Source organism: Papio anubis, chromosome 10 (assembly GCF_008728515.1).
Source record: "Papio anubis isolate 15944 chromosome 10, Panubis1.0, whole genome shotgun sequence".
In the NCBI taxonomy this organism is placed as follows: Eukaryota; Metazoa; Chordata; class Mammalia; order Primates; family Cercopithecidae; genus Papio; species Papio anubis.
Window position 1 is genome coordinate 60,474,816 of NC_044985.1, and position 26,486 is coordinate 60,501,301.

At 40.8% G+C, this 26,486-nt stretch overlaps 2 long non-coding RNA genes across 3 annotated transcripts in view; one reads left to right on the forward strand and one right to left on the reverse strand.

The window, feature by feature from the left end:
* The window catches only part of LOC103876342, a 165,745-nt gene that overhangs the window by 118,230 nt on the left and 21,029 nt on the right, over positions 1-26,486 (forward strand). For both annotated transcript variants that reach the window (XR_001893403.3, XR_001893406.3), the window contains 2 exons: positions 20,148-20,290; positions 23,885-24,002. This is a non-coding gene — a long non-coding RNA (uncharacterized LOC103876342). The remainder of the gene's footprint in view (positions 1-20,147; positions 20,291-23,884; positions 24,003-26,486) is intronic.
* LOC110740904 overlaps positions 1-26,486 on the reverse strand; it is a 68,929-nt gene that overhangs the window by 12,670 nt on the left and 29,773 nt on the right. The window lies entirely within an intron of this gene.

A 26,486-nucleotide genomic window follows, 5' to 3' on the forward strand; every position in this document is an offset into this window, starting at 1 on the left:
GAAGAAAGAAGCTAGTAGTACATGAGAACAATCTCCATACATACAAACTCCACAGATGCATAGAATATTTTCATAACATTCTGCAAGAGACCTCTAGTTTCTCACTCCCCTTTCTCACCTTACTCTCTTGAATTCTGAGTTCTATCTCTTTGACTCCACTAACTCTCTTCTCTCAAAAATCAATTGCCAAATCCACTTACCTGTGTACACATACACCTTTATTCCAAGCATATTTACTAAGTATCAGCTACATATAGGGCTCTATGTAAAGCATTGGGTGATTTGATACCTGCTCTTGGAGGGTTTACATGTGGGGAAAAGGCAGATGTACTCCAATAAATATAGCACAAGGCAGGAGATCAATATTATGAAAATGGTGCTTTGAGGATATGACATGAGGCAAGAGCTCTGAATTCCCACTGGGTGGGCTGAAGTGGCTTCTTGGGAGCTTAGAACTTCAACAGTGAGGGCAGGGATTTAAGAGGATGTTCTAAGCAGAGGGGAATAGGAATGAGCTGAGGTGCTTTCAGGAAACAACAGGAAGTCTGGTGGTGGGGAGGACAGGATAGTGGAAGAAACACTTTCCATTTGAGGAGGACCAGGCTTGACATACAATCAGTTGTACAGATAACAGAGATATTGCTGTCAGCAACGTGGAGCAAACAGAGAACTGAGATGATGATGGCCTGGACTGAGGCTACAGGGAACCAATGGAAAGGAGGGGTCAAGTTTGAAAACATGGTAGAGGTAAAATCAACAAGACCAAATGACCCGTTGGAGTGAGAAATGGGAAAAGGTTGGCACCCAAGGTTCTTTTCAGAGTTCTTATCCTCTCTAACCTTTCCTGCCCACATGACATTGCTTAACACTTCCGGCTTCTGGAAGCTCCTTCTGTTTCTTTAATGAGGTGGCACTGCCCTGCTTCTCCTTCTGGTCATGAGCAAAACACAAATGCCCTTTGGAAAGAAATTTAGCTCTTCATTCCAACACTCATCTCTCCAAAAGATTAAGTGATTTATGTGACTCTGGTGAAAATTGAGTTAAGTAGTAGGTCTGAGCCCATGAGATTTATCTGCTAGGCTGAGTTCCATCTCCCGGGGAGAAAAAAAAGGGAAGAGATTTGGTTGCAGGTGTGTACAGATGTGAGCTTAGGGAATTGAAATGTTCCTAGGACTCTCTGCAGGAAACTTAATGTTGCATACCAGCAGGCAAAAATAGTTTGAGGTTCTTTCCCAAGATAGTGAGTTTTAAATAGAGATGTGATTTGGAATGGTCAACATATAAATCTTCCTCCCTGGCTTCCACATGAAGCACGTGTTTGATCCTATAGACAGCAATGAGTCTTTAAGAGCCATAATGGCCCATCATGCCAGAGGGTATTTATGGATTTACAGAGTCTTCAGATATCTGGATCTTGTGCAAGCATGATAAAAGCCCTCTGAAGTTTTTGCTCAAATAAATAAGTGCTTAGCTAGCTGTGTTTCTTAAATTAAATGACTCAGCCATTGTTCACTTGTAAAATACCCAAGGGTCCTAGTCTACATTTTGGAGTAATGTGCTGCAACATTTCTGTTGGAAGAATAAAGTGGTTTAGGGGCTGTAGGAAATGACTAACTTCTATTTTTGTTTTTCACACTGCTAATTTAATAGGAAATATGCTGCTGAGTACAAGTTTGATGGCAGGCATTTCTCAAGCCATCTCCAGTGCCCAACAAGGGTGATGGGAGTAAAATAGTTTTCTATTTAAAAAACTGATTTGAAACATAGGTCAATAATTTTAGAAACCAATGTTTTGTTAGATTCTTAACTGATAGGACTTAGAAGCTAATGGTTGTAGAGATGGGAATCTTGTTTGTAGAAAGATTGAGTTTCTCATTGAGTTTTTTCATTTCTAGCAAGGAGTTGGAGAATTTTTACTATCTCACAAACCCTCTTCTTTGATAAGGAGAAATATTAAAAGTTATTTTCTGTGTCTTCATGAAATTCCTACCATGATATGGAATTGACATACCCATTTTCAGTGAATGCTTAAAACAAAGTATTTTATAAATTGAGGTAAATAAAGCCTCTGACAGGTAGCTGGTACTAGAGCAGTTAACTCTGTCAGAGGACCCTCAGGCTTCCTGGTGTCTTCTGTATGCCATAAGCCAAGATGCTTTGGCTTAATCCAAAACCAGAGGCCAAAAGTTTACTGATCTGTGTCAGTTAGGTAAATCTCAATGCACAGAGATCATTGATTTTAAAAATATAAATATTTTCCCAACCTATACTTCTTTTTCAGATAAGTATTGGGGAAGAGCTGAACATAATGTATCTTTCTTGGTTTCGGTTATTCAAATGGGAACATGTCATATAATGATAGCCACATCTGGAGCGAAGTGTAATGGCTAGAGAAAGGCTGCTGCTACCATCATTACCACAGTGACCTTCCCAGGCAATCTCCTAAATTCCCAGCAGACAGGCAGAGTCCTCTAGCTTGCTGATGTGGGAGCCAAGAAATTGAAAACAGTTGGGGGAAGAACAAGAGGACCTGTACCTGCTACCTCAGCCAAATTACCTGTATTGACTTTGAGTGAAGCCCCTTAGGTTTGAAAAAATAGTTGTTTTTGTAATTGTCAAGGGACAACTCAGTTTTTCTAAAAACTCTGAAGGTGAGCAGTCTCAACTCCCGTTTACAAATGGAACACTAAAAAGCCGTATGTAATTGAGGCTTCCCTATGAATCACACAGATTATGCCCATCAGGTAATCAGGCATGCATTTAAAGAAAAAGCAGAAGACTAGTAAGTCAGAGGCATGGAGGCAGAAGAGAGGAAGACATCATTCCAAAAAGAGAAGGTAATCAATTGGAAGAGCTGAGTCCCAAGTCCTCTGTAGTGACTCTTCTGGAAGACCCCAGAATCAATATTAGGGATATGGTTTGGCCCTGTGTCCCCACCCGCATCTCATCTTGTAGCTCCCATAATTCCCACATGTTGTGGGAGGGACCCAGTGGGAGATAATTGTATCATGGGGTGGGTCTTTCCTGTGCTGTTCTCATGATAATAAGTCTCACAAGATTAGATGGTTTAAAAAATGGGAATTTCCCTGCACAAGCCCCCTTCTCTTGCCACTGCCATGTAAGAAATGCCTTTCACCTTCTGCCATGATTGTGAGGCCTCCCTAGCCATGTGGAACTGTAAGTCCCTTAAACCTCTTTATTTTGTAAATTGCCCAGTCTCAGATATGTCTTTATCAGCAGTGTGAAAATGGATTAATACGGTAAATTGGTAACAGTAGAGTGGTGCTGATGAAAAGATACCCAAAAATGTGGAAGCAACTTTGGAACTGGGTAACAGGCAGAGGTTGAAACAGTTTGGAGGGTTCAGAAGAAGACAGAAACATATGGGAAAGTTTGGAACTCCCTAGAGACTTACTGAGTGGCTTTGAATGAAAATGCTGATAGTGACAAGAACAACAAGGTCCAGGTTGAGGTGGTGTCAGATGCAGATGAGGAATTTGTTGGGAACTGGAGCAAAGGTGGCTCTTGTTATGTTTTAGCAAAGCAACTGGTGGTATTTTGCCCTGTCCTAAAGATTTGTGGAACTTTGAACTTGAGAAAGATGATTTAGGGTATCTGGCAGAAGAACTTATTTAAGCAGCAAAGCATTCAAGAGGTAACTTGGGTGCTGTTAAAGGCATTCAGTTTTAAAAGGGAAACAGCATAAAAGTTTGAAAAATGTGTACCCTGACAATGCAATATAAAAGAAAATCCTATTTTCTGAGGAGAAATTCAAGCTGGCTGCAGAAATTTGCATAAGTAACAAGGAGCCGAATTTTGATCACCAAGACAATGGGGAAAATATCTCCAGGGCATGTCAGAGACCTTTGCAGCAGCCCTCCCATCACAGGCCCAGAGGTTTAGGAGGAAAAAATGGTTTCATGGGCTGGGCCCAGGGTCATTCTTCTGTGTGCAGTCTAGGGACTTGGTGCCCTGTATCCCAGCTGCTCCAGCCATGACTAAAAGGGGCCAAGGTACAGCTGTTGCTTTAGAGGGTGAAAGCCCCAAGCCTTGGCAGCTTCCAGATGGTGTTGAGCCTGCAGGTACACAGAAGTGAAGAATTGAGGTTTGGGAATCTCTGCCTAAATTTCAGAGGATGTATGGAAATGCCTGGATGTCCAGGCAGAAGTTTGTTGCAGGGCTAGGGCCCTCATGGAGAACCTCTGCTAGAGCAATACAGAAAGGAAATGTGGGGTCAGAGCCCCCACACAGACTCCCTACTGGGGCACCACCTAATGGAGCTGTGAGAAGAGGGCCAACATCCTTCAGACCCCAGAAAAGTAGATCCACTGACAGCTTGCACTGTGTGCCTGGAAAAGCTGCAGACAATACCAGCCCACGAAAGCAGCCAGGAGTTGGCACTGTCCCCTGCAAAGCCACAGGGGCAGAGCTGCCCACTGCTGTGTGAGCCCACCTCTTGTAACAGTGTCACCTCGTTGTGAGACATGGAGTCAAAGGAGATCATTTTGGAGCTTTAAGATTTGACTTCCTTGCTGGATTTCAGACTTGCATGGTGCCTGTAGCCCCTTTGTTTTGGCCAATTTCTCCCATTTGGAACAGCTGTATTTAACCAATGCCTGTACCTCCATTGTATCTAGGAAGTAACTAACTTGCTTTTGATTTTGCAGGCTCATAGATGGAAGGGATTTGCCTTGTCTCAGATGAAACTTTGGACTGTGGACTTTTGGGTTAATGCTGAAATGAGTTAAGACTTTGGGGGACTGTTGGGAAGGTGTGATTTGTTTTGAAATGTGAGGACATGAGATTTGGGAGGGGCCAAGTGTGGAATGATAAGGTTTGGCTCTGTGTCCCCACCAAAATCTCATCTTGTAGTTTCCATAATTCCCACGTGTTGTGGGAGGTACCCAGTGGGAGATAATTTAATCATGAGGGCAGGTCTTTCATGTGCCACTCTCATGATAGTGAATAAGTTTCACAAGATCTGATGTTTTTAAAAATGGGAGTTTCCCTGCACAACTCTCTTGCTGCCACCATGGAAGAAGTGCCCTTGGCCTTCTGCTATGATTGTGAGGCCTTCCTAGCCACATGGAACTGTAAGTCCATTAAACCTCTTTCTTTTGTAAATTGCCCAGTCTTGGGTATGTCTTTATCAGCAGTGTGAAAATGGACTAATACAGGGATTGAACAGCTTTTCAGGTATATGAAGCAACAAACATTTCCTAGTCATGAAGATATTTAATCTCCAGGCAAGAGGGAAAACTCGTATGTGTCTTTCCCTTAAGCTTTTTTCAATCAGACCCCTGGAGGAATGCTTAGAGGATGTGGTGAAAAGCATTCCTTGAGTTTTCCAGCTTCTTCCTAGCACTGTCCTCTAGTGTGGGACCACCAACTTCCTCTGGATTCAGGGATCAAGGGATTGACAATAGTGCATAGGCTTAAGGGATTATCCTTTAGATTCTGACCACTAAACTTAATTGGGTAAGCAATGGGGACCAGCTAAGACCACTAAGTAGAGAAATGGCATTGATTTAGGGTTGTGTTCTATAAATCTCACTCTGGCAGCAGTGTGGAAGGATGAATTAGAACAAGAATAGGATGATGGCAGCAAACATTGCCATAGGTATCCATGACTGGAGTGGTGGCTCGCACCTATAATCCCAGCACATTTTTGGGGAAACTGAGGTGGATCACTTGAGGCCAGGAGTTTGAGACTAGCCTGGGCAACATCATGAGACCCTGTCTCTACCAAAAAAAAAAAAAAAATAGAAAAATTAGCCAGATGCCATGCTGTGTGCCTGTAGTCTTAACTACTTGAGAGGCTAAGGTGGGAGAATTGCTTAAGCCTGGAAGGCTCAGACCATGGTGAGCTGTGATTGCATCACTGTACTCCGGCCTGGGTGATAGAGCAATGCCCTGTCTCAAAAAAATACAATACAATAAAAAGTACTTTGAGAGAAGATAAGAATTTGAAGGACAGTGGCAATCGCATTGACAACCATGGTCCTAACAAACTTCCTTGTGTCCCCAGACCATGTCATCCCCACCTTGGTGGCTTTAGTGTCTATGTTTACCCAAGAGCTGCTCCACACCTTCCTCAGATAAGAGCTTACATGTCATAAGCATGTCTGCTTCTAATATATTTTAATGTGCATTCCTTACTATAAGAGATTTCTGGTAAATTTATAGTTTTGGCATAGGGCCATTTCCTCATCCTGCTCATAACTAAATCCAGCAAGATCTTCTTTACCTCTATTACATTCCACTGCTGATCACAACGGCAGGTAGTGCAGGAATAGACACATGGCGACAGCCTAGCAAACACCCTCTCTTTTTCAGGATGAGTAAAATTAGAAAGGAACTCTATACAGCTGAGACCTATGTGGGTTCAAATAATAATAATAATAAAATAAATATTACACCTTTGTACTTTGTACTGAGCACTTGCTTTGTACTGTACTGTGGGCTTAATGTTTTATATATATCTTGTCATTTAATCCTCACAACAATCCTATGAAGTGACTACTGTTAGCATTCCTATGAAACAAACAGAAAACTAAATCTTTTTTTTTTTTCCCCCAACACAGAGTCTCACTCTGTCGCCCAGGCTGGAGTGCAGTGACACAATCTTGACTCACTGCCAACCTCTGCCTCCTGGGTTCAAGCAATTCTCCTGCCTCAGCCTCCCAAGTAGCTGGGATTACAGGCATCCAGCTAATTTTTGTAGTTTTGATGGAAATGGGGTTTCAACCATGTTGGCTAGGCTGGTCTCAAACTCCTGACCTCAAGTGATCTGCCGGCATTGACCTCCCAAAGTCCTGGGATTACAAGCCTGAGCCATCATGCCTGGCCAGAAAACTAGATCTTAAAGAGAATTTAAGAAACCTTCCTAAAGTTTCATAGCTAGTAGGTGGCAAGCAGGGATTCAAATCCAGGTCTATCATGTTCTTGAGCTCAAGCTCAGTGATGTTGTACCACAGAGAGTATCATCATTTCCTGTACATATGCACATCTATTTCTAGTCCAGTCCCATGATATAAGGGCAAACTAAACCAAACTGCAGGCATTTCTCCCAATCCAATTCAAAATTGGAAGAAAAGCTTATCTTAAGCCTTAGAGGATTCTCTTAGATTTAATCTAGCACTTGAAATCTGGGTCTCAACAGAAGGGAATTTGTGGAAGGATCCAGACCAGAGATGAACTCTCACACTCATCAGCATGGACCAAATCTAGGTCCTGTGAGAAAGGAACATAATTTATCCAGCACCCACGATGCCCCTCCTTCAAGGGTTGGTGACTAGACTCATCCCAGTCACCTTGCAGGAAATTCTTGGCATGAAACATGCTCCCGTCCCAAATTTATGACACTTAGGCAGCAGTCTTTGCAGACTTGAAAAAGAGACTCAGATGAGGTTTTGTACATAGGCATTAATGCTATTTTAGCTACAAGAGCTCTAGGCAGCCATATCTGCCAAGAGAAGTGGATTTTTCAGGCAGGGGTCTAAGATAGCTCCTTTACCTGCCATAGTAAATTGTCAGCTATAAAAAGTCATCCAGTCCCCAGTGGAGAAGCTACTCTTGGTCATCAGTTAACTCACATTACAAAGAACATTTTAAAAGTCTGGTGGCATAAAGAAAGTAAACAAAAGATTAATATCCAACATTTTTATGCAAGCAATACATCATTAATGATCATTATGGAGAACTTGCTTAGTTCAAACGAGGTTCCAGAAGACTGGAAGCATTTCACTGTAGCACCAGTATTTATAATAGCCACCCTGGGGAACAGCAGGCCCATCAACTTGACATAGCTAATATGCAAGGTAATGGAAATAAGTAGAGGTGAAATGGAGCCACACGGACACTGAATTATCTTGGGAGCCAACTTCCATGCAAATAATTAGAAACTGCCCTGATTATTAGTAGAGTGGAGAGGACGCTGCCTCAAACACCTTAGGTCACATTTTAACTTGCTATTTAAAACTGGCGCATCATGTTGTCCTGCTGCTTAAAATCATAGCAAAGAACACCGGATGCAATTGACAGAGGACAAATCATTTCTAATGAAATTTGAGGAAGGAGTTTGTTCACATGGTTTGGGAAGCAGCACAATATTGGAGATGAGGGTGGTCTGGATTTTAGTCCCTGTCCCAAGTGACTCACTGTGCACCATTATAAAATTCCTTTAACCTTTTATTAATTTTCTCAAACTGTAAAATATAGATAGTATTGCCTAACCTCTTGTCTCATTGTTCGTGTAACAAGAGAGATGAGCCTCTATAAAAATACTTGGTTGAGCATAAGACAGGAGAGGGAAATGCAGATGCGTAAATGAGCCAAGTGGCTGCATGGAGGACGCTGGGGGATTTTGCAAACTAGTGAGATACGCCCTCTAAAAAGGCCCTTCAGCTCTAGCTCATTGTTGCCTTGCAGGAACAAAGGACGGGTGTTACAGGCAGGTCTTCCCATTTTAAAGTAATATTGGACATAGCTTTTCTTCTCTGATAAGTAATCTATTTTAAAATGCAGCAATGAAAACAAAAGTTTCTAAAACTCTGTTCATGCAGATTCCATCCTATTCATGGACTATTAGTCCTCTCCCCCAATGGGTCATATGGTATAAGGGTAATTGGGAATTTTATTAGTTGATAACAACAATAATTGCTAACATTTATAGAATTATAGACTAGAATATGAGCTGTGTGCCTAGGTACTTATTTTTACTATGGAAATGAGGGTTTCCCTCCAGCTTTATTGAGGTGTAATTGACACAAAAATTGTATACATTCAAGGTGTACAGCATGATAATTGAAGAGGTACTCTTCTAAATGTTATATAAAGTAGTCCCAGAAAGCCCACGAAAAGGTACTATTATAATCCCCATTTCATACCTGTGGAAACTGAGTGAGATTATCCCTGGTTAAAATTACATGAATTTTATAGAAGCCTTCATTTCTTAAAAAAATTACAGAAATCTTAATTTTTAAAACATGTAGCAGAGGATGTGATGTAGGAGCCCCAACCCTCAACTTTTTTTTTAAACCAAACCCTTCACTGTGACCCATTCCAAGAAAGTATTTTCCCAAAGCATGGTTAATGATGGATCTTTCCTGTACTGTAAATAAGTACAGAGAATTTGCCAATGTTTCCTCTCATACATCTACTTTTCTTTAGCTTACCTTGGCCCATGGAGTTAGTTAACTAAACAAAATTAAAAATTCATTTTTATTTAACTGGACAAAGCAGGGAGTGGCCAGGGAAGGTAATTTCTTAGCCTGACTTAAAGCTGACCATGATGTGGGAAAGGTGAGCTGCCCAATGTCAATCCTGGATCAAGTTCAAATATAAGAGTCCAGAGGAAACACAATAATATTTCATCTTCTCATTATTGCACATTAAAGACTCCGCTAGAGGCCTTTCATCCTGGAAAATAATATCTAGAGGGGATCTTCAAGTTTCAGGAAGATATTTCCAAGAAGATCTAAAAATAAAAAGATAGGATACCCAGAAGAGAGGAAAAAGCCTCAATTTTCTATTAGTAGATCAAATAATGAGGTGAATATCTGAATGATGAATAAATCATGACTTCATTTTCCCTTTCTTCTTGTCCCTTTAGCAGGTCTTTGCCAGTTCCTTTGCTTATTAGCATGACTGCTAGAGAGTAGGCAGAACAACAGTTAAAAAGCAATGTTCTTTGTGGGATAGTTAGAAGAAAATTATCATCTGTAGTGATTATTAGAAAAGGGCTAACAATGAAAGAAATTTCTGATTGCCTACACGCCTTAAGCATGCAGGATTGGCATTAGCATTATTTGCCAATCCAAGTCTGTATTCCTGCTCCTCCTAACACTCATTTCCCACATTTCTGTTTGCCCTGCCTGGACATTTCCAGCACTCTCTTTTAGCATGGAGATGAAGGACTTCCAAGTGATGGCAAGCAGTTAAAAATATCAGAAGGAGCTGGCAAATGACAGTCATAGTTAAGGGAAGTAAGAAATGGAATCTTACCAAGGGTCAGTGTGTGGGACTCGGACGATTCCGGTGCACGTGAATGACTAACTTGGGGCAACAAGAAAACAAAATGGGCAGCCCAGATGCAGAGGAGTCTCATGCCATCTCCCTGTCCATGGGCTTGGGGCCTGTGTCCCTTCTCTTCCCATCATGGCCTGAGTGTTTCCCCAAGAAGCCAGAGAATTGGAACAGGATGTGTGTAACCCTGGAGGGAATTCTAAACAAAAGCAAAACAAGAAACTTCCCTTCACCAAAGGAGCATTCATTCTGAGAAGTAGATTTCTCTTAAAATGGTGTTTCCTTGGCCTGTGAGAGGGAACTAGTCAGTGATTCTCAGAAGCAACCGCAAAAGAAGAGTCTTGGAATTATAACAGCTTGTTGCTAACGTTGACACTAATCATGAAAAAGGAAGTGGTAACCATTAGAAAATTCCCAAGAATAGGTTATGCTGGGACAGAGGGAAGAACGGTACTGATATTTTAAAACTGAGCAACATTCATCCCCTCCACAACCTCCAAAACAACCCAGGGAGCTTGTGGATCCTAAACGTTTTTATCACATTCAATTGTGTAAGTATTCATAGGGCTTTGGAGTGTTCCTACCACTATGCTAGGAGTTTCTTTTAGTGGTGCTAGGAGTTTTAGTGAGAGAAAGCTTTTTCATTAAGCAAAGACATCATGTTTGGGAATGAAGTTAGTGGGGTCAGGACAGATTTACATGATCCTTGGGCTTGAGGAGGGACTTACATCCTGGCCCTTGATTCAAGACAGGAGAATTGTCTTGTGCCCATTCCAGAAGTGGGTATCCCAGAGGTGAGGACATTTAAGGCACCTCAGTTATCAAAGAAGTACAGGCTATTGGACAACTTGCAGCCCGCTGTAGGCCCAAAGGTAATGCTCTGTGGAGAACTAGACCCAATTAAATTGGGGACTGCCTTGCAGTTACCAAGTTTCATGCAACTTCTGATGGATTTGGAATGAGGAGTAGAGGTAGGCCCAGAGCAAAATGAGCTGAGTTGGGAAAGGGGAAAATAGACTCAGAATGTAAAAGCAGGGTTCGTTGATGGGCTGAAGAACTGACACATGGAAAATGTAATGCATTATTGACAAACACGTATGCTGGCTGCAAAAATAATTAACACAAGCAGAAAAGAAATAGGAATGAAATGGAGCAGAAAGACTTTGAAAGATTGTGAAGTGGCCGCTAAAATTGCCAAGCTAATGTCAGAGATGATTAAAATTTTCCCATAGAACAGGTGAATAGGTACTTAGGAGAGTGTGGTGTAAACCAAGGGAAAGTGGATCATTATATGAATCTGCACTGAGGTACTAATCAGCATTTTATGTGCAACTTTGCAGTGCACATTTTAGCAGATGGAGGAAGCTCTTAAAAGCTGATAGCTAAACCAAGTCTGACTGCCTTTCTGTTGCATAATAACCATCCCTGGAATGGGTACTTGTTCCTGTGAGCACTGCAGAATCAGTTCCCAGAATAGAATTCCAGAAATATCAATGTGTTCACAAAGTAAAAATATCTGCAAAACTCTAGGATCAAGGGAGAGGAAGGGGAAGGAAGGGAAAGTTTACATCTTCCTAAACAGGAGTGCCTGGATGAACAGGCTATAACAGAGTTCTCAGTAATGAGAACTCAAAGTAAAGATCAAGTAGCAAAAAGGAGAAAATCTTCTGCAGGTCAGACTGTATATATGCACGCATGCACACACACATTCTTGTAGAAACTGTATTGCTGCAATAACCAAAACAATTAGATGGTGGATTGTGGGTATGTTAAAAGAGAATAATTCTTCATGATCAGAATGGCTTTTTCGCTCGTTCAACAGAAAGAGACTCTTATTTTTTATTTGTTGGCAAAGCCAAATTAGAAAAAATATATATCTTTACGACCATAGGAGACAAATGAGTGATACCAAATATCACTAAAAATGCTATTAATCTACAGTGATATAAAATTACCATCTCAGCACAAAGAAAGCCTATATAATCTGAATTTCTCTGGCATCATAAAAACGAATGAGAAGCGAAATTGAGAGTAAGTATGCTTTTGAGATGCCGTTAAGAGTTACATGCATTGTTAACAAATGTGGCTAGACAGACTGGTGATTTACCTTTAGTAACAAATTTATAGAGATACAGAAAATTTCCAGAAGGGACCAACTCATTGCCCTTCACTTTGGTTGATGACTCCTTTGAGGGTGTTATTCTCCTTTCTTGGATATTAAAGTGTGGCTGATTAGCCATTGACTTTATAGATTATTTCCCCATTTTTATTTGCTTATTTTCTGCATATAGCAGAAGCCAAAAATAGCTTGGGGTGGGGTAAGGGTGTGGCAAGGAAGAGGATACAGGTTAGGAGTTTCTTCATGTACCAGAGGAGCCTAAGTGACCTCACTGGGTGACCAGTGAGGTACACAAAGGACTTTGGCTTCATCACTATGGAGCCTTCCTCAAATCTGAACAAGCCCCACTCTCTGTTTATCTTCCATTATCTCTTAATCAGTCGAGGTGAGTGGAATGTCAGCCCAATTCCAGGATATTTCCACAAGACCCTGGAAGGAGCTGGACAAGGGCAATGGCCAGTTCAATAACTAAGAGGAAGTACAGGGCAATATCTGACAGGAAGTAGAGGGCAGTATTTAACAGGAAGTAGAAGTCAGTATCTGACAGGAAGTACAGGGCAGTTTCTGACAAGAAGTAGAGGGCAGTTTCTGACAGGAAGTAGAGGGCAGTGGCATTGGGCTGTTGAGGGGGGTAGGAGGACAACACAGGATGTGGAGGAGGAAGGGTAAAAAGATGGGAAAAGGAGAGAAATGAGTGTTTTCACATTTTTCCCCCCTGTATAATAAAGAAAAAGAAACAAAAAGGAACTTCACTACCAACAACAACACTTAGGAGAAATTTAGAAAGGAACGTGTCAGTTTTCAATTTGTCTCAAAGTTGGTGTGGGAACAAGATGTGAAACGTGATAAAACTTCACATAAATGCTACCAGTAACCTCTGAAGTTTGCTGCTAGCCAGGGAAAATATGCAATGAGTGGTAGCAATGACATTTACCTTTTTGTCACCTGCCTTCAAAGATTTTAACATTTATATTATAATACTAATGCAAGACATCCCTGTGAGATGAGCAGAGGCTCTTATTTAGAATCCCATTTCCCTGAGGATTACAGCCTCCTTCCCAAGGGCACATAATTAGAACAAGGTGAATCTGGAAATAGAACTGAAGTCCCATTCTAGTCTATTGTTCTTTCCCTGAAACTGTACCAGGCACCTTTTTCTAACATCCCTCTAGACAGAGACTCCATCTCTGAAAACATGAGGATGCTGGGCATGGCATTTTACGTCACAGCAGAAGTTCCAAGGTTGGCCCCAACGATAGATCCAGGTTTATGGGACCTAAAGCTTAAACTTGTGGGTCATTCTTTAAGAAAAATAATTTTAAAAGTTGAGTTAAAAAGTAGGTATGCATGGGAGAATTTTATTTCAAAAAGAAATTGCATCAAATCAGAAATGTTATAAAACTCACTGCTATAGTTTAATTTATCTGACTCCTCCAGTTGATCCTCGGTGTTGGAGGCAGGGCCTCATGAGAGGTGTTTGGGTCATAGGGTGGATCCCTCATGAATGGTTGGTACAATCTTTGCAGTGATGAGTTAGTACTTGCTCTACATTAGTTCCCATAAGAGCTGCTTATTTTAAAGAGTCTGGCACTTCCCCTCTTTATCTCTTGTGCTTCTTCCTTCATCTATTATCTCTGTACAAACTGGCTCCTCTTCCACCATGAGTGGGAACAGCCTGAAGCTCTCACCAGAAGCAGATGCTGGTGTCATGCTTCTTGGATAACCTGCAGAACCATGAGCCAAACAAACCTTTTTTCTTTAATTACCCAGTCTCTATTATTCCTTTATAGCAATATAAATGAACTAAGACACTGACAAATATCACGAATTAAAAAAAAAAATCAGAAAGGAAAGTAACATTATGTTTTTGGTAATTAAGCACCTAATTGCAGTTCTATAATGCTTCTATAGTTATAGTTCTATAATGTTTCCCTTCATCTTTGCCTTTATACTCTTTGTCTCTTTATATAACAATTTTGTAATTTTTTCTAGAGAGGAAAACATAATTCAGTCTTTACTGTGGTTGATCAAAATGTGGTCATTATTGGTTTCAAAAAGTTACTTTTCACTTCAGCCTTTTATTGGCAATGCCGTATCTGTAAATTCCTTGGCAGTTTTTGCCTGGGGCCAAAACTTTTAGAGACTGTCAACCTTCTAATCTGGCTGGTCAGCCACTCACTCCACCTCCCTGTTCCCAGTTACAGATTCTCACTGACTTCTTCCTCACCAGGTCTGACCTAGGGTAAGGGGGCCAGGGAGTCAGGGTGCTCTGAAGCCTAGGTCAAAGTAGTAATGAGCAGTACCTGGTTCAGATTCCTATCACTGAAGGTAAGAATGGGTCAGGATGCTCATGGCAGGCGTATCAGAAGGAGCTGTCATTAGGTGTAGGCAGAGGGAGAGGATTTTCTGAGCCCACCAGGCCAACCAGCAGCCCCTGGACCATGACAGGCAAGGGCAGTGATGCCCCCAGGCTGAGTTAGCAACTTTGTCTTCTTGCTGGGGTAGTTGCTTTCTCCTGCAGACAGCACCTGAGCCTTGAAAAAGACCTTGAATTTTAATCTCCATCTATGCCTTGTATCTGCATCTAATTGGCCATCAGCAAATTATGAAATAGGTGGCTTACTTTCAGGAACACCCTTTCTCCTATGAGCATTTTTCTTCTTGGAACGTAACTACAGAGGAAATTCACAGATAGGGAATTTAAGTAATAAGTTTGAATCTTAAGGTGCTTTTTAAACCTATCAACAATAAACTATCAAACTTTGAACAATCATGTTAAAAACTGAGTTATCATTCTATGCTCTCTGTAGTAAATATTACAAAATTGTCATATGAAGAGTCAACCAAAGAGTATGTAGCCAAAAAGTGTGGGAAAAAAGGTGCCATAGTGTTGTGATCCCCTAACCAGCCCCAGAACCCAGAGGAGATTCCCCTCAACCTTGTAGGACTTGCTCTTGGCTTCCTGGTAGAGCTCATTAAGCAACATGTCCCTTTTGATTAAATGCCTGGGAGCTACTTAAGATGCCCCCCACCTTGGATGACTGAATTTAGATCAGAAATTTTAAAAACAAAATCATTAAGACTTTAAGGAATTTACCTATAACTGTGGAATTAAATGGAGCCAGTAGGGAAGGTATTATGATATTGGAGAATTTCCCCTCAATTAAGCCAAGAGATAGACATACCCATAACATTTATGGTTAAAGTCAACACCAAGTCTGAGCTTAGCAGCTATTGATCATTTACCAGCTGTATGACCTGTAACAAATTTCTTAACATTTTTATTAGTCCTAGTCTTCTCATCAATTAGAAAGGGGAATGATGCTATGGTCATACTTAGCTTGCAAGGTGTGAAAGCACTTATTACAGTGCCCTACATATGGTGCTTAATAAATGTGATTTCTTCCTATGATTTTACAATATCAGTTCTTGAATTTTATGGTTTTCTATGGTGTCCTTCATCTTTGCTAAATGGTCCATTTATGTAACTTGAGCTCCTGCTGAAACCCAAGAGACCTCATTGTTTAAGTCGTTACTAATTCCTGATTTTTGCTTTATCTCCTTCACCTGAAGACCAAACCCTGAACTTTTGCTTATACCCTGTATTACCTATTTTGTGTGATGTTGATGCTAATCCCTGGAACAAATGTGCTGACAATGTTAGATCATTTCTTTACATAGATTTTGATGCTCATCTTCCTAGAAAGACTGGCCACATCTCTCAAAGGGCAAGTCTGAGGCATCATAGTACATAACACTTTTTCTCCTGCTCAAATTTCTCTGGGCTGCACATATTTCTAATTTTAGGAGTAGCTGCAAGCATTTAGGAGTTATGCACTCACATATTCAATGGTCTATGCCAAAGCTGTCCATGTCTGATAGGGTAATGTGTACTCAGTTATTTTAAATTTTTTCATTTGAAATGAATGCTTTACTGTTTCCACATTTTCTGATATTCAGAAATATACTTTCCCAGACCTCTTCCTAAAGCATGTGGATTTTAAGGTCTGCACCAGAGCTCTGTTCTGCTCTTGACTGTTGAATATATCTGGCTTACTTAAAAAAATTGTGTTTGCCCATAGAGGGGCAGGGAACTGGGGAGGAGAAGATAGGTAAGGTAGGATTCTAACTCCAAATAAGCTGATTAAAAGGTATCTGAGATGATTGTTTTCAAAGGTGGAAAGAGATGGCTGGAAATCAGTGGGCAGGTATGTTGGAATATAAAAGTGATCAACATGAATACAGGCCATATCATCAATGCCCTCTGAATGCAAAGGGAAGGGAACTACTATGCCATGGCTTCCTTCAAATTGATGTGTTTTTCCAAACTTAGAGGAGCTAGAGAAACGCTTGCAGGGACTTTAACTTGAAAAAAAATAGGCTTGTAGCATTAACATAGCACGTTGAGTTCTTTGGAGCCAAGGTGCTGGCTAAATTTCTCCTGCTAATAAATGCTTTTATCACAAAGTTTATGCAATTCCACTATCTGGTGATGCATACCAAGTTTCTTTGGTTTGTAGCAAGACCATTTTGCATTAGTTATTCAAAAAATCATTGATCAATTACTAAGATGAAACTTCATAAGAAGTAAATTCTTGACATGCATAGAAGTACATGGATGGTTAAAAGAAACTTGGAAATTGGAGTAACTGAAATAATTTAATCTAATCCAGTCATTTCACAGGTGGGAGAGTGGAGGCCCAAGTTACTTGTAGGATTGGGTCAAAGAAAGCCAGCATTCTTTGACCAGCATTAACATCTGTGTGTCCTGATATTTACTCAAACTATGACATAATATCTGTACACCAGTCACACAGAAATGAACTAGAGGTGATATCATTTAGATGTCCCTTCCAAATCTCATGTTGAAATGTAATACCCAGTGTTGGAGGTGGGGCCTAGTGGGAGGCAGATCCCTCATGGCTTGGTGTTCTCCTTGCAATAGTGAGTACTTGCAAGATCTGGTTGTTTAAGTGTGTGGCACCTCTCCCCACTTCACTCTTGCTCCCACTCTGCCATGAGAGATGTCTGCTCCCACTTTGCTTTCTGCCATGAGTAAAAGCTCCTTGAGGCCTCCCCAGAAGCCAAACAGATGCCAATGCCTTGCTTCCTGTACAGCCTGCAGAACTGTGAGTCAATTAAACCTCTTTTCTTTATAAATTATCCAGACTCAGGTATTTCTTTATAGCAACACAAGAATGGCCTAATACAAGTTGGCGGGGTGGGGGTGGGGGGACTTCAGGACACCTATATAAACAAAGTGAAAACATTTACATTTTCTTTATACTTTATTATTATAATAAAAATGAACATTAGAAATGGATATTGAATAGTGAATGTGTGCAAAAGCTCAAAATAAAATCTTTTCCAAGAATTTTAATGAGACAGTTGAGCTTGCTTCCATGTACATAACTGTTTTATACCAAGTTTTATGTTTGAAATGGCTACAAGCAAGTCCTGATCAAGTCTTTTTAATGATCTCTTCAAATTCTTGATAGTCACCATTGATGAGAAACTTTGTTCTCACAAGTAGGTGATAAAAAATTTAACACCATTTTTTACAGTCATGCAAAAATTTACAACAGTTGAAATTACCTTTCTTTAAAGAATCTGAGCTTTTCTTTTTTATTTTCTTTGACCGATGTAAATGTTAAAATTTCTTTTGATAATGAGAATGGATTTCAAATTCAGTCAAACTTTTTTCATTCCAAGTATTTCAATAGAAAGGCGCTTGAACATGCAGAATGTGCTCGCAGTGCTGGAGCTCTTGCCCTGCTGTTTGTATGGACTCCATAAAAAGGGCGCTGCTACTGCAAGTACAGGTGTAAGTGTCCAGCATATGTGAAGAGAGAGGTGAAGGGCAGCCCTTGACCTCTACCCTGCTGGAGTCTCACCTGTCCTATCTCCTCATCTCCCACACTCAATCAAGACTTGGACCTCATAGCAAGCTCCTTAGGCCCCTGGAACAAGAAGTCTCTGGCATCTCTGCAGATTTCTTGCCCACACAAGGTAGCAGCGTGCACTGAAGCAGACTGCTGATACAGACAGTGAGGAGCACTTTCCTGCCAGCACTCTGTGTGTTGCAGATAAGCTTGTGGTATTTGCCACCTGAAGGTACTATGGGACATGCTGTCAGAATCCCCTCAGACTGCTTTCAAGGAATCCTGGACTGATGATCAGCTCAGGACTTCATTTATCCCAGGCCTCATGGGCCAGAGTTTCATTAGATCACAACATACCTGTAACCACTGCATGGCACAAAAATCAGGAAGCCCAGAGAACACAAATGTCTGGCCCACATCTGTGAGTGACAGCCCAGGACTAGAAGGCATTGTCTACCCCTCAGTCTGTGTTCTTTCCCCTTTCCATAGTTCATCTCATTAATAATTCGACCAACATACCATCCTCAAGGGTAGAAGTATGTCTCCTGAATTCTACCAGCAGACCAGTAAATGTGGTAGTTTTCTTCTCATGTATAATAAGTAGTAGTCCTAGAAATTCACATGATTTATATCCATTGGAAATTTTATTTTATAAATTAAAAATAATAAATCCTGTTCCGTTCATTGTGAGATCACAGAGATACTGCTGCCCTCTTCCCTAAATGTTCAACATCAGTGAGACTGGTACCACTGACCACTTTTCATCTATCAATCACTATGGATGGAAAAATAAAAACAAGCAATTTCTTTTATCATCTTTTCCTCCCAAACTCCATTCATTATCTGACTTCGCATATGCTTCATCCATTTCAATTCCCCTGGGCTGAGCAGTTTATGTTCTAAAGAGCTGCAGACTAGACTAAAAATGCCCTTCTTTCATCTTTCTTTTATAAAAGAAATATTTTTTTTTCCTGTGCCTGGGAAGAAGTGCTGAGTGGACAGCCCTGGTGGCTTCTGTTTATACTGTGAGCAACTGAGACACAAATCAGTACCAGGGTTATCTTGATTTCTGCCTGGAATAATATTGTCCTGCAGGGACCCACTCTGGGGATCCAGAAGGTGATATACCCCTTTCTATCACAGGTATGTGCCTAAGAGTGCAATTTTAGCCCCTTTGATGCTGCCAGAGACAATGAATAGTGATAGGATGGAGGAGTGGCACCATGTCACCACACTGTCATAACTCACCACCAACACACATTAAATGCCTACTTTGTACAAAACCATGTGTTAGTACTATGTACTAAGTCTATGTGTTAAGTCTAGCCTAGGATAGAAAAAATAATAATAAACATTTGTTGAACATTTCCTATACTCCAGGCACTAAATCAAATGTGTTGCATGCATCATCTAATTAAGCCTCACCATGATCCAATGAAGACTGTGTTGTTATTCCAATTTTCACATAAACATATTATTATTCCCAAGATTATGATCCTTCTATGTAAAGATTCCTCTTATTTTATCTAATGCAAATGTCTTTTTCTCCAGTTCAGCTCCTTGTTTGTTTTCTTCATAACACTTCACACATTAAAAAAAAAATCTTTTTTTCATTTGTTGCATTCTTTTTTTTTTTTTTTTTTTTTTTTGCTGTCTCTCTCAGTAGTATGTTATGTTCTGAGGTTAGAGATCCTGTGTCTTTTGTTTCACTGCCTAGCAGGGCACCTGGACACATGGTAGGATCTTAGTAAGTGTTACTTGAGTGAATAAATAAAGTTAATACAAAGAAGTTATGTACCTTACCCAGGGTCATAGAGTTAGTGAGTGACAGAGCTGGGATTCAATGTCCATGAGCTTATGCACATAGCTATTCTCCTACATATATGATAACCCTGTTTGGAATTTGAGATTTAGACATAGAAACCAATGCAGAGAATTCAGGGGTTCTGCATCCCAGAGAAAATCGCTTTTTTCAGGTGTAGTGTGGGAAAAAAAATTCTATTTTAGATCCCCAGCTGAAAATATGATAGGATTCCTGCTAGATATACTGACCCACTGACCACATTACCTTTTCCTGCTCATCTTTTGATTTTCTCCTCCACTTCTCTTTGCTACTTAAGGACACTGGATTTTGTGGATGCTCCTTGGACATACTGGAATGCACCTTGGGTAGCCCATGGATCGTTTTCCCCAGTATGAAGCATGGGAGGGCTGGAAAATGAGCTCATGAGCTGGTCAAGCCAGCACAACAAGCTGGAGCCAGGTAGGCCTATTCATGATCCGACCTATATTATCTGACTTTGCTCCCAGAAGCTGCATAGCCAGAAATCAGTTTTTCCCATTGACATTGGACCAACTGGAAGAATAGAAAGATTAAATTGATGAGAGGATTGGCTGTCATATAGAGCTTTTCTCTCATCTTTAGCTGAGAAGGGAGAATCAAACATAGTGCTCAAGGCTTCAATCAGAGTAGGCACTCAACTAATATTTACTGCATGAATAAATGAATGACTGACTGGAGAATAAGTGTTTCCCTTCATTAATAGTCCATCTTTCCCTTAACTTGTTTAAGTTCCTTCTGTGAGAATTTCGAATGAGAAGCTTTCACTCACAATGTTGTAAATATCACTGTTTCTCTCTTATATAGACCAATTATTACATTAAAATTGTAATATCTTTCACTTCTCCTTCTTGGGAAGACTTCCCAGGGACAGTGAGACTTTTTTCAGACAACCAACTGCTTTGGGAATCATAAAACCACTGGTATTTTAAACTCTACAGATGATACCAAAACTTTTTTTAAAAAAATTAAAAAGAGTAACAGATGGAATTTATTATCTCATCTTGGCGGGGGGGTGGGCAGTGCAGCATGTACTTAGATCAAGAAATTTCCTGAGTTGTGAGTGGATGTGACTCACTTTTTATACCAAGGCCATGGAATATTAAGGGACCGTTTCCATCTCTATGTTCCTGAAATGGTATAATCTCTACATCATTGATGATAAATGTATTATGTTTTCTGTTAAATATCATATTATCTGGGGGGAAAAGAGGCACTGGTGTTATCAGTGGTTAGAAAAGAACCTTTGTATATCTCAAAGTTTTTACATCTTTAATTGGGATTTTTCTTTTCTCTATTTCTCTCTCTCTCTCTACCCCCACCCCCCCACCTTTTCTTTCTTCTTCCTTTCTCTCTCTCTTAATATACATCTACTTCTCTTGAGCAATTACATGTCTTTGGTAACTCTCACCAACGTAAACTGGCAACATTATTATGAGCCTGTGAGTTTTCATCCTGAAGTGATGCAGTGGAAGTTTCACTGAGGCAGTATCTTGGTGATATTCTCCTTCCAGTAGGGCTGTCTGTCGGGCTAAATGTGCAGCTGAAGAGAGAGACAGACACCCGCCCCACCCCATCCTCCAGGACCATCAAAGTTCTGTGGGTATCGACAGTGGGAATTGAGCCAGCTACAGTTAACTTTCAACACATGCATAAACCAACTGGGATGTCTCTGTGGCCTCATCAGCATGTGCATTCAAATGAGCTCCCATTAGCATTATTGTCCCAAATTTCTTTCTTTTGTCCCACCCTGCTCAAACGTCCCTGCCAAGGCCTCCCAGTGAATTCCTGGGAGTCCCCAAGGAGTGTCTCGTCTCCTCACATGCCTGCCAGTCAGGTCCTTAATCAGCCCCCCACCTTCCTCTCCTGGATCCTCCACTCATGCCAGGTTGGAGGGAACCTCATTGTAGCACCAGCTGGTGGTGCCTATGGTAAGAACGAAGTGTTTGTGACACTGGTGACATCTCCCTAACCTGCTAGTCTTCAAGGAGCCAGAGCTGTCTGGGTGCCTCAAAGAAGTAGGGAAGAATGATCCTCACCCTAGTTCTGTGCCATACTTTGATATGCACAAGAGTGGCCATGTTGGGGTCCAGGTGACAATGTCTCTTGAAAATAGCTCCTTCAGACTCCCTTACCCTTCTACCTACCAGGTGATTACCCAGTCCAGGGGATCAGTTGCAGATGGTAAGTTTCATTCCCACTGTCGCTACCCACAGAACTTTCTTGATGATTCTGGAGAATGGGGGTGAGGGTGGGGTGGGTGTCTCTGTTCAACTGCCCATTTAGCCCAGCAGACAACCCAGCCCTACTGAAAGGAGAATATTACCAAGATACTGCCTCAATGAAACTTTCCATTCGCTTATTCACTGTGCCTTATAATGCATGATGCAATAAGCATTCCTTGCCTCCTTCACTTGCTCATTCAGCAGTTCAGTTAGATCATGGCTTCAACTCTCCATGGCTATGCCCCCATCTCAAAACTACGCAAAACAACAAACAAAAACAAACCACTACCATCACCACCAACACACTCTCCTTGCTCCAAAAACAAGAGCTCTTGTGGATATCAGATTATACAAAGTTGTACACAGAATAGCCACTACTCTATGTTGTTCTGCAAACAGCCAAATTCTGACCCTCCACCTGTGCTCAGCAGAGACTTATGCTACTGTGCTCTACATGGTAGCCCCCACTTTCCATGTTCCGTACACCCCTGCTGGAGACTCCGCCATTCGCTTACTCACTGTGCCTTATAAGCACGATGCAATGAGCATTCATTGCCTCCTTCGCTTACTCATTCAGCAGTTCTGCTGGTATCAGTTAGCCACAGCTAATGTTGTACATCAAACCACACTCAAACTCCATGGCTTAACAGAATAATCATCTATTCTCCCTCATATATTTGGGTTTGGCTGATCCAGGTTCAGTTCAGCTGGGCTTGATTTCAAGCTACAGATTGGGTCCAGATGTGCTCCTTATGTCTTCTTCACCCTCTTTGGACCACCAGGCTAACCAGGACATTTCTTCTCATGGCAGAAGCAGAAGAAGGGCCAGCCCATCTACATAAGCACATTTGCAGGCTCTGCTTATATCAAGTCTACTAGTATTCTATCGAGCCAAGCAAGTCACAGGGCCAAACCCCACGTCAATGAAGCAGAGGTACCGCCTCCATGGAGGTACAGAGGGGCGGGAATTGGGGATGGTGGGCAGGGAGTGAATATTTGCTAAATGATAATCTGATCTATCACAACGCTCCAGCCCTAACTTAAATGGTCAGTAAACAAGTCATCGAATGGATTCAAGAAAATACCAAACGAGCTATTTTTGCCTGAAACAGGCTGCTCTGACAAGTTTATGTGGAAGCATACATCCATGTCTCATATTGTGGGACCATGTGTACAAATACTTCACATCTAAGCATTACCACTTGCCTTCTTGGTCAGCTCCCAGCTGATTTTGTTTGAAACAGTCACGACTTACTCAGTGAGGGATCTCTGGTTTCCAGAATCAATTCTGCCTTGTCTTTCAAGAAATCATTCCTGCTTTCTCTGCCTTGTATTCCATGCTGTTTGAATCGCCTGAACTTACTTTCACTGTTGCCCCATTTGCAAATCTCCTGTGTTCAGACTTCCCTGTTGTACCAAAATGTTTCTGGAGAAGTCTGTAATAGCTTTCCAAATTAAAAAAAAAAAAAAAAAAAGGAAAAAACAGAGGTCCTTTTCTATCACTCTTCTTCCAGCTTAAATTATGTGTATGTATTAATATATATGTGTATGGGTATATTTATGTATTTGTATCTATAGAGAGAATATGTGTGTGTGTGATGTAATTATTACTCTTATTGCTGGTGATGGAATAGAGGTTAAACAAACAAAAACAGCAAAGACACATATACAGCACGCTCGTCCCTTCCTGCAGGTGAGGAGAGTTGCAACACTATATTTGGGATCCTTCTTGCTTCTATTGTTCTGCATTCTCTTTGATCTGAAATAGTAACATAGAAACTTTCTTTCACAGGGACAAAGATATCCTTTTTAGCCACGTGTTTAATTCTTCAATGTCAATATTTGCAGAAAACATAAGCACAGCATGATATTGCCTTGGAGTTGTTGATTAATCCCATTCGGAAGCTTCGGTAAGTTTTTTTTTTATCTTCAGCTCATCATTAGTCTGGTAATGGTGTGTGTGCCTCTTTCAGTGAGTGTATTATGTATTGCCCCAAAGCCTAATAAGGACGACAGTGAGACTTTATTGTGGATTAAGTTTACAGACTTCCTCATTCCCATCCAGTTCCATGGGAGGAATGACTTAACTCAGCTTCCATGGGAAACAGAGACCAGCCATAGATGCCTGAGAGGAGTAATGATGGCACTGATTTAATCTCCAACCTAGAGATATGCCAGGGATGTTTGTCACCTGTTTAAGAAGCTAAAATGTCACCATGGAGTCTACAGTTCTTTGATAACCATTTCATCTACAAAACAAAGGAGGCGTGTGAACACATGAAATGAAAAATAAGAGACACTGTGAGCTAGGGGAGCCCTGAATGCCCTGCGGGAGTCTCTACGTCTTGGGGCACTGAGGTCCTCTCCCAGGGCTGGGCACCAGGACTCTCTCATTGTGCTCACCCTTTTCCCTGCCTCACTCTGGCTTTTGGATGAGAGGAAATAGAATTGAGAAAATATCAGAAAAGTTTCTCCATAAGAGAAAGGCAAACCATTTTCAGTCTCCTAACCACTCTTCTTCATTTCTTGAGGTTTAAACCAACTTTAATCACAAAGCCATGAGGCCATTGGTTTTCCCACCCATTCACTACAATGTGGGATCAAACATTTTCTTTTTTGTGTCTGTTTATATGATAACTTATGTAGCCTGCAGACTTTCAGAGCGATACAGTATTGGTTTCCTTCAAATATTAGAGCTTTACTCTATTTTATTTTCATTTCCCCAAATATAAAGTCTGAGTCCCTTAGCTTGGGATCACTAAGTACCAAGAAATCAGCTGAGTTAAAGTGGCTCACAGAACTTGGGACAATTATAGCTTCTTGCAAAGCCAAAAAGTACTTCTGAGCCAAGGTCATTCAGTAAATCTCAGCTAAATAAAAATGTCATTAAGTTTTGTAAAGCCTTTTTGCTGGGCAAGAAGTAAAAAATAACTTACAAACCATTTGAAAAACCCTAAAGGTCAGTCAGACTTCTCTGAGCAAAGGCTTCATCAGGCTTCTGCCTCTTACTGAAAGTCAAAGCATCAAATATCCATCGATTCTTGAGCCCTCTTTATTCTCCACCCAGAGCTGAGCCCAATGCCTCACAGTCTGCCTGTCTCCAATTCCTCTGTGCCAGCATATCTGTTAATGTCCCAAGCGGCTTCCTTTACAGCCGCGTGATCATCTGTGTATTATTAACTAATCGCAAATTAAAGTCATTACTTGGTGCTTAATTTTATGTAACATTTCTTTGTAATGTGTACAAAAGAAATTTGTTTTTAACAGGAGTTTTGTAAATAGCATGTGCCATGATTAATTAGAGAATGAGTCTGCTGATTTGAAATTCAGTGCAACCATTTTCTTTAGAAATAATTTCTTAAATAACATTTCAAGGTGTGTGAGTCTTCAAAAGAAAAAGTAAGCATCTTGCATGGATTATCCTAATGCTCCATCTTAGATATTGTTTAGACTTTACCTGCTAGAGAACTCGCTTTTATTTTTCTCAAATCTATAGGCACTGTAAGGAACAGCAACATTCAAAGGGCTATTATAAATCCTTTTTGGAACAAGGCAGAGTATAAATGAACAAACTAACAAACAAACGGGCAAATCCTCAAATACTTGGAGGTCAGTTATATTTCAGTATAGTTTGCTGTCCTCCAACTACTGTGCTTTTTCTCTTCCTCTTACACCCCAAGTGCATTCCTGCCTCTAGGCCTTCGCACTTGTTCCTTCTGCCTGGTCATCAATCCCCCTGGGTCTTCATGTGGCCTGAACTTTAGTCAGGGACTTTTCTGATCATTGTAGCTAAGGAAGTTCCCTGCCCCAGCCCCTATCACATCACTGTGTTTAATGTTTTATTTACTGAACAAATCACTCTGTGATATTACCTGGCTTTGCGGTTGTTTCTTTCCTCTGTCTCCTCCTATGAAATGTAAGATCCTCAAGAGCAAAAACTTGTCTGCCTTGTCCTCCCTGTATCTCTAACACCAAGAACAATGTCTGGCACATTAGTGGGTGCTTAATTAATCTCTGCAAAATCAATGAATGGATTGCATTGCTTTCACAAGCCAATAATTAACCATGCCCCTAATGGAGAGAAAGCATAATCGGCTTTCAAAGTTTTCTTGAGTGAACAGAAAGAGAAATTCAGTATTTGTTGCCTAGCCGTGAGATACCTTGCAATGGATTGAAGAATTAAAACATGAACAAATTAGATGATGGGAAAAGCAGGAAGTAAATGTTGTAACTAATTGCTTAGTTTGTGCGAACACCAGACGCCCCCTGAGAAGTGAAGCCTTCAGTCACTTGGCACCTCCTGCCTTTAGGAGCCCAGCAACCAGTTGAACTGTTCCTATTAAAATGACTTGGCCAAGCCATTGTCTTTGCTGATAATAAATTAAAAGATCTGA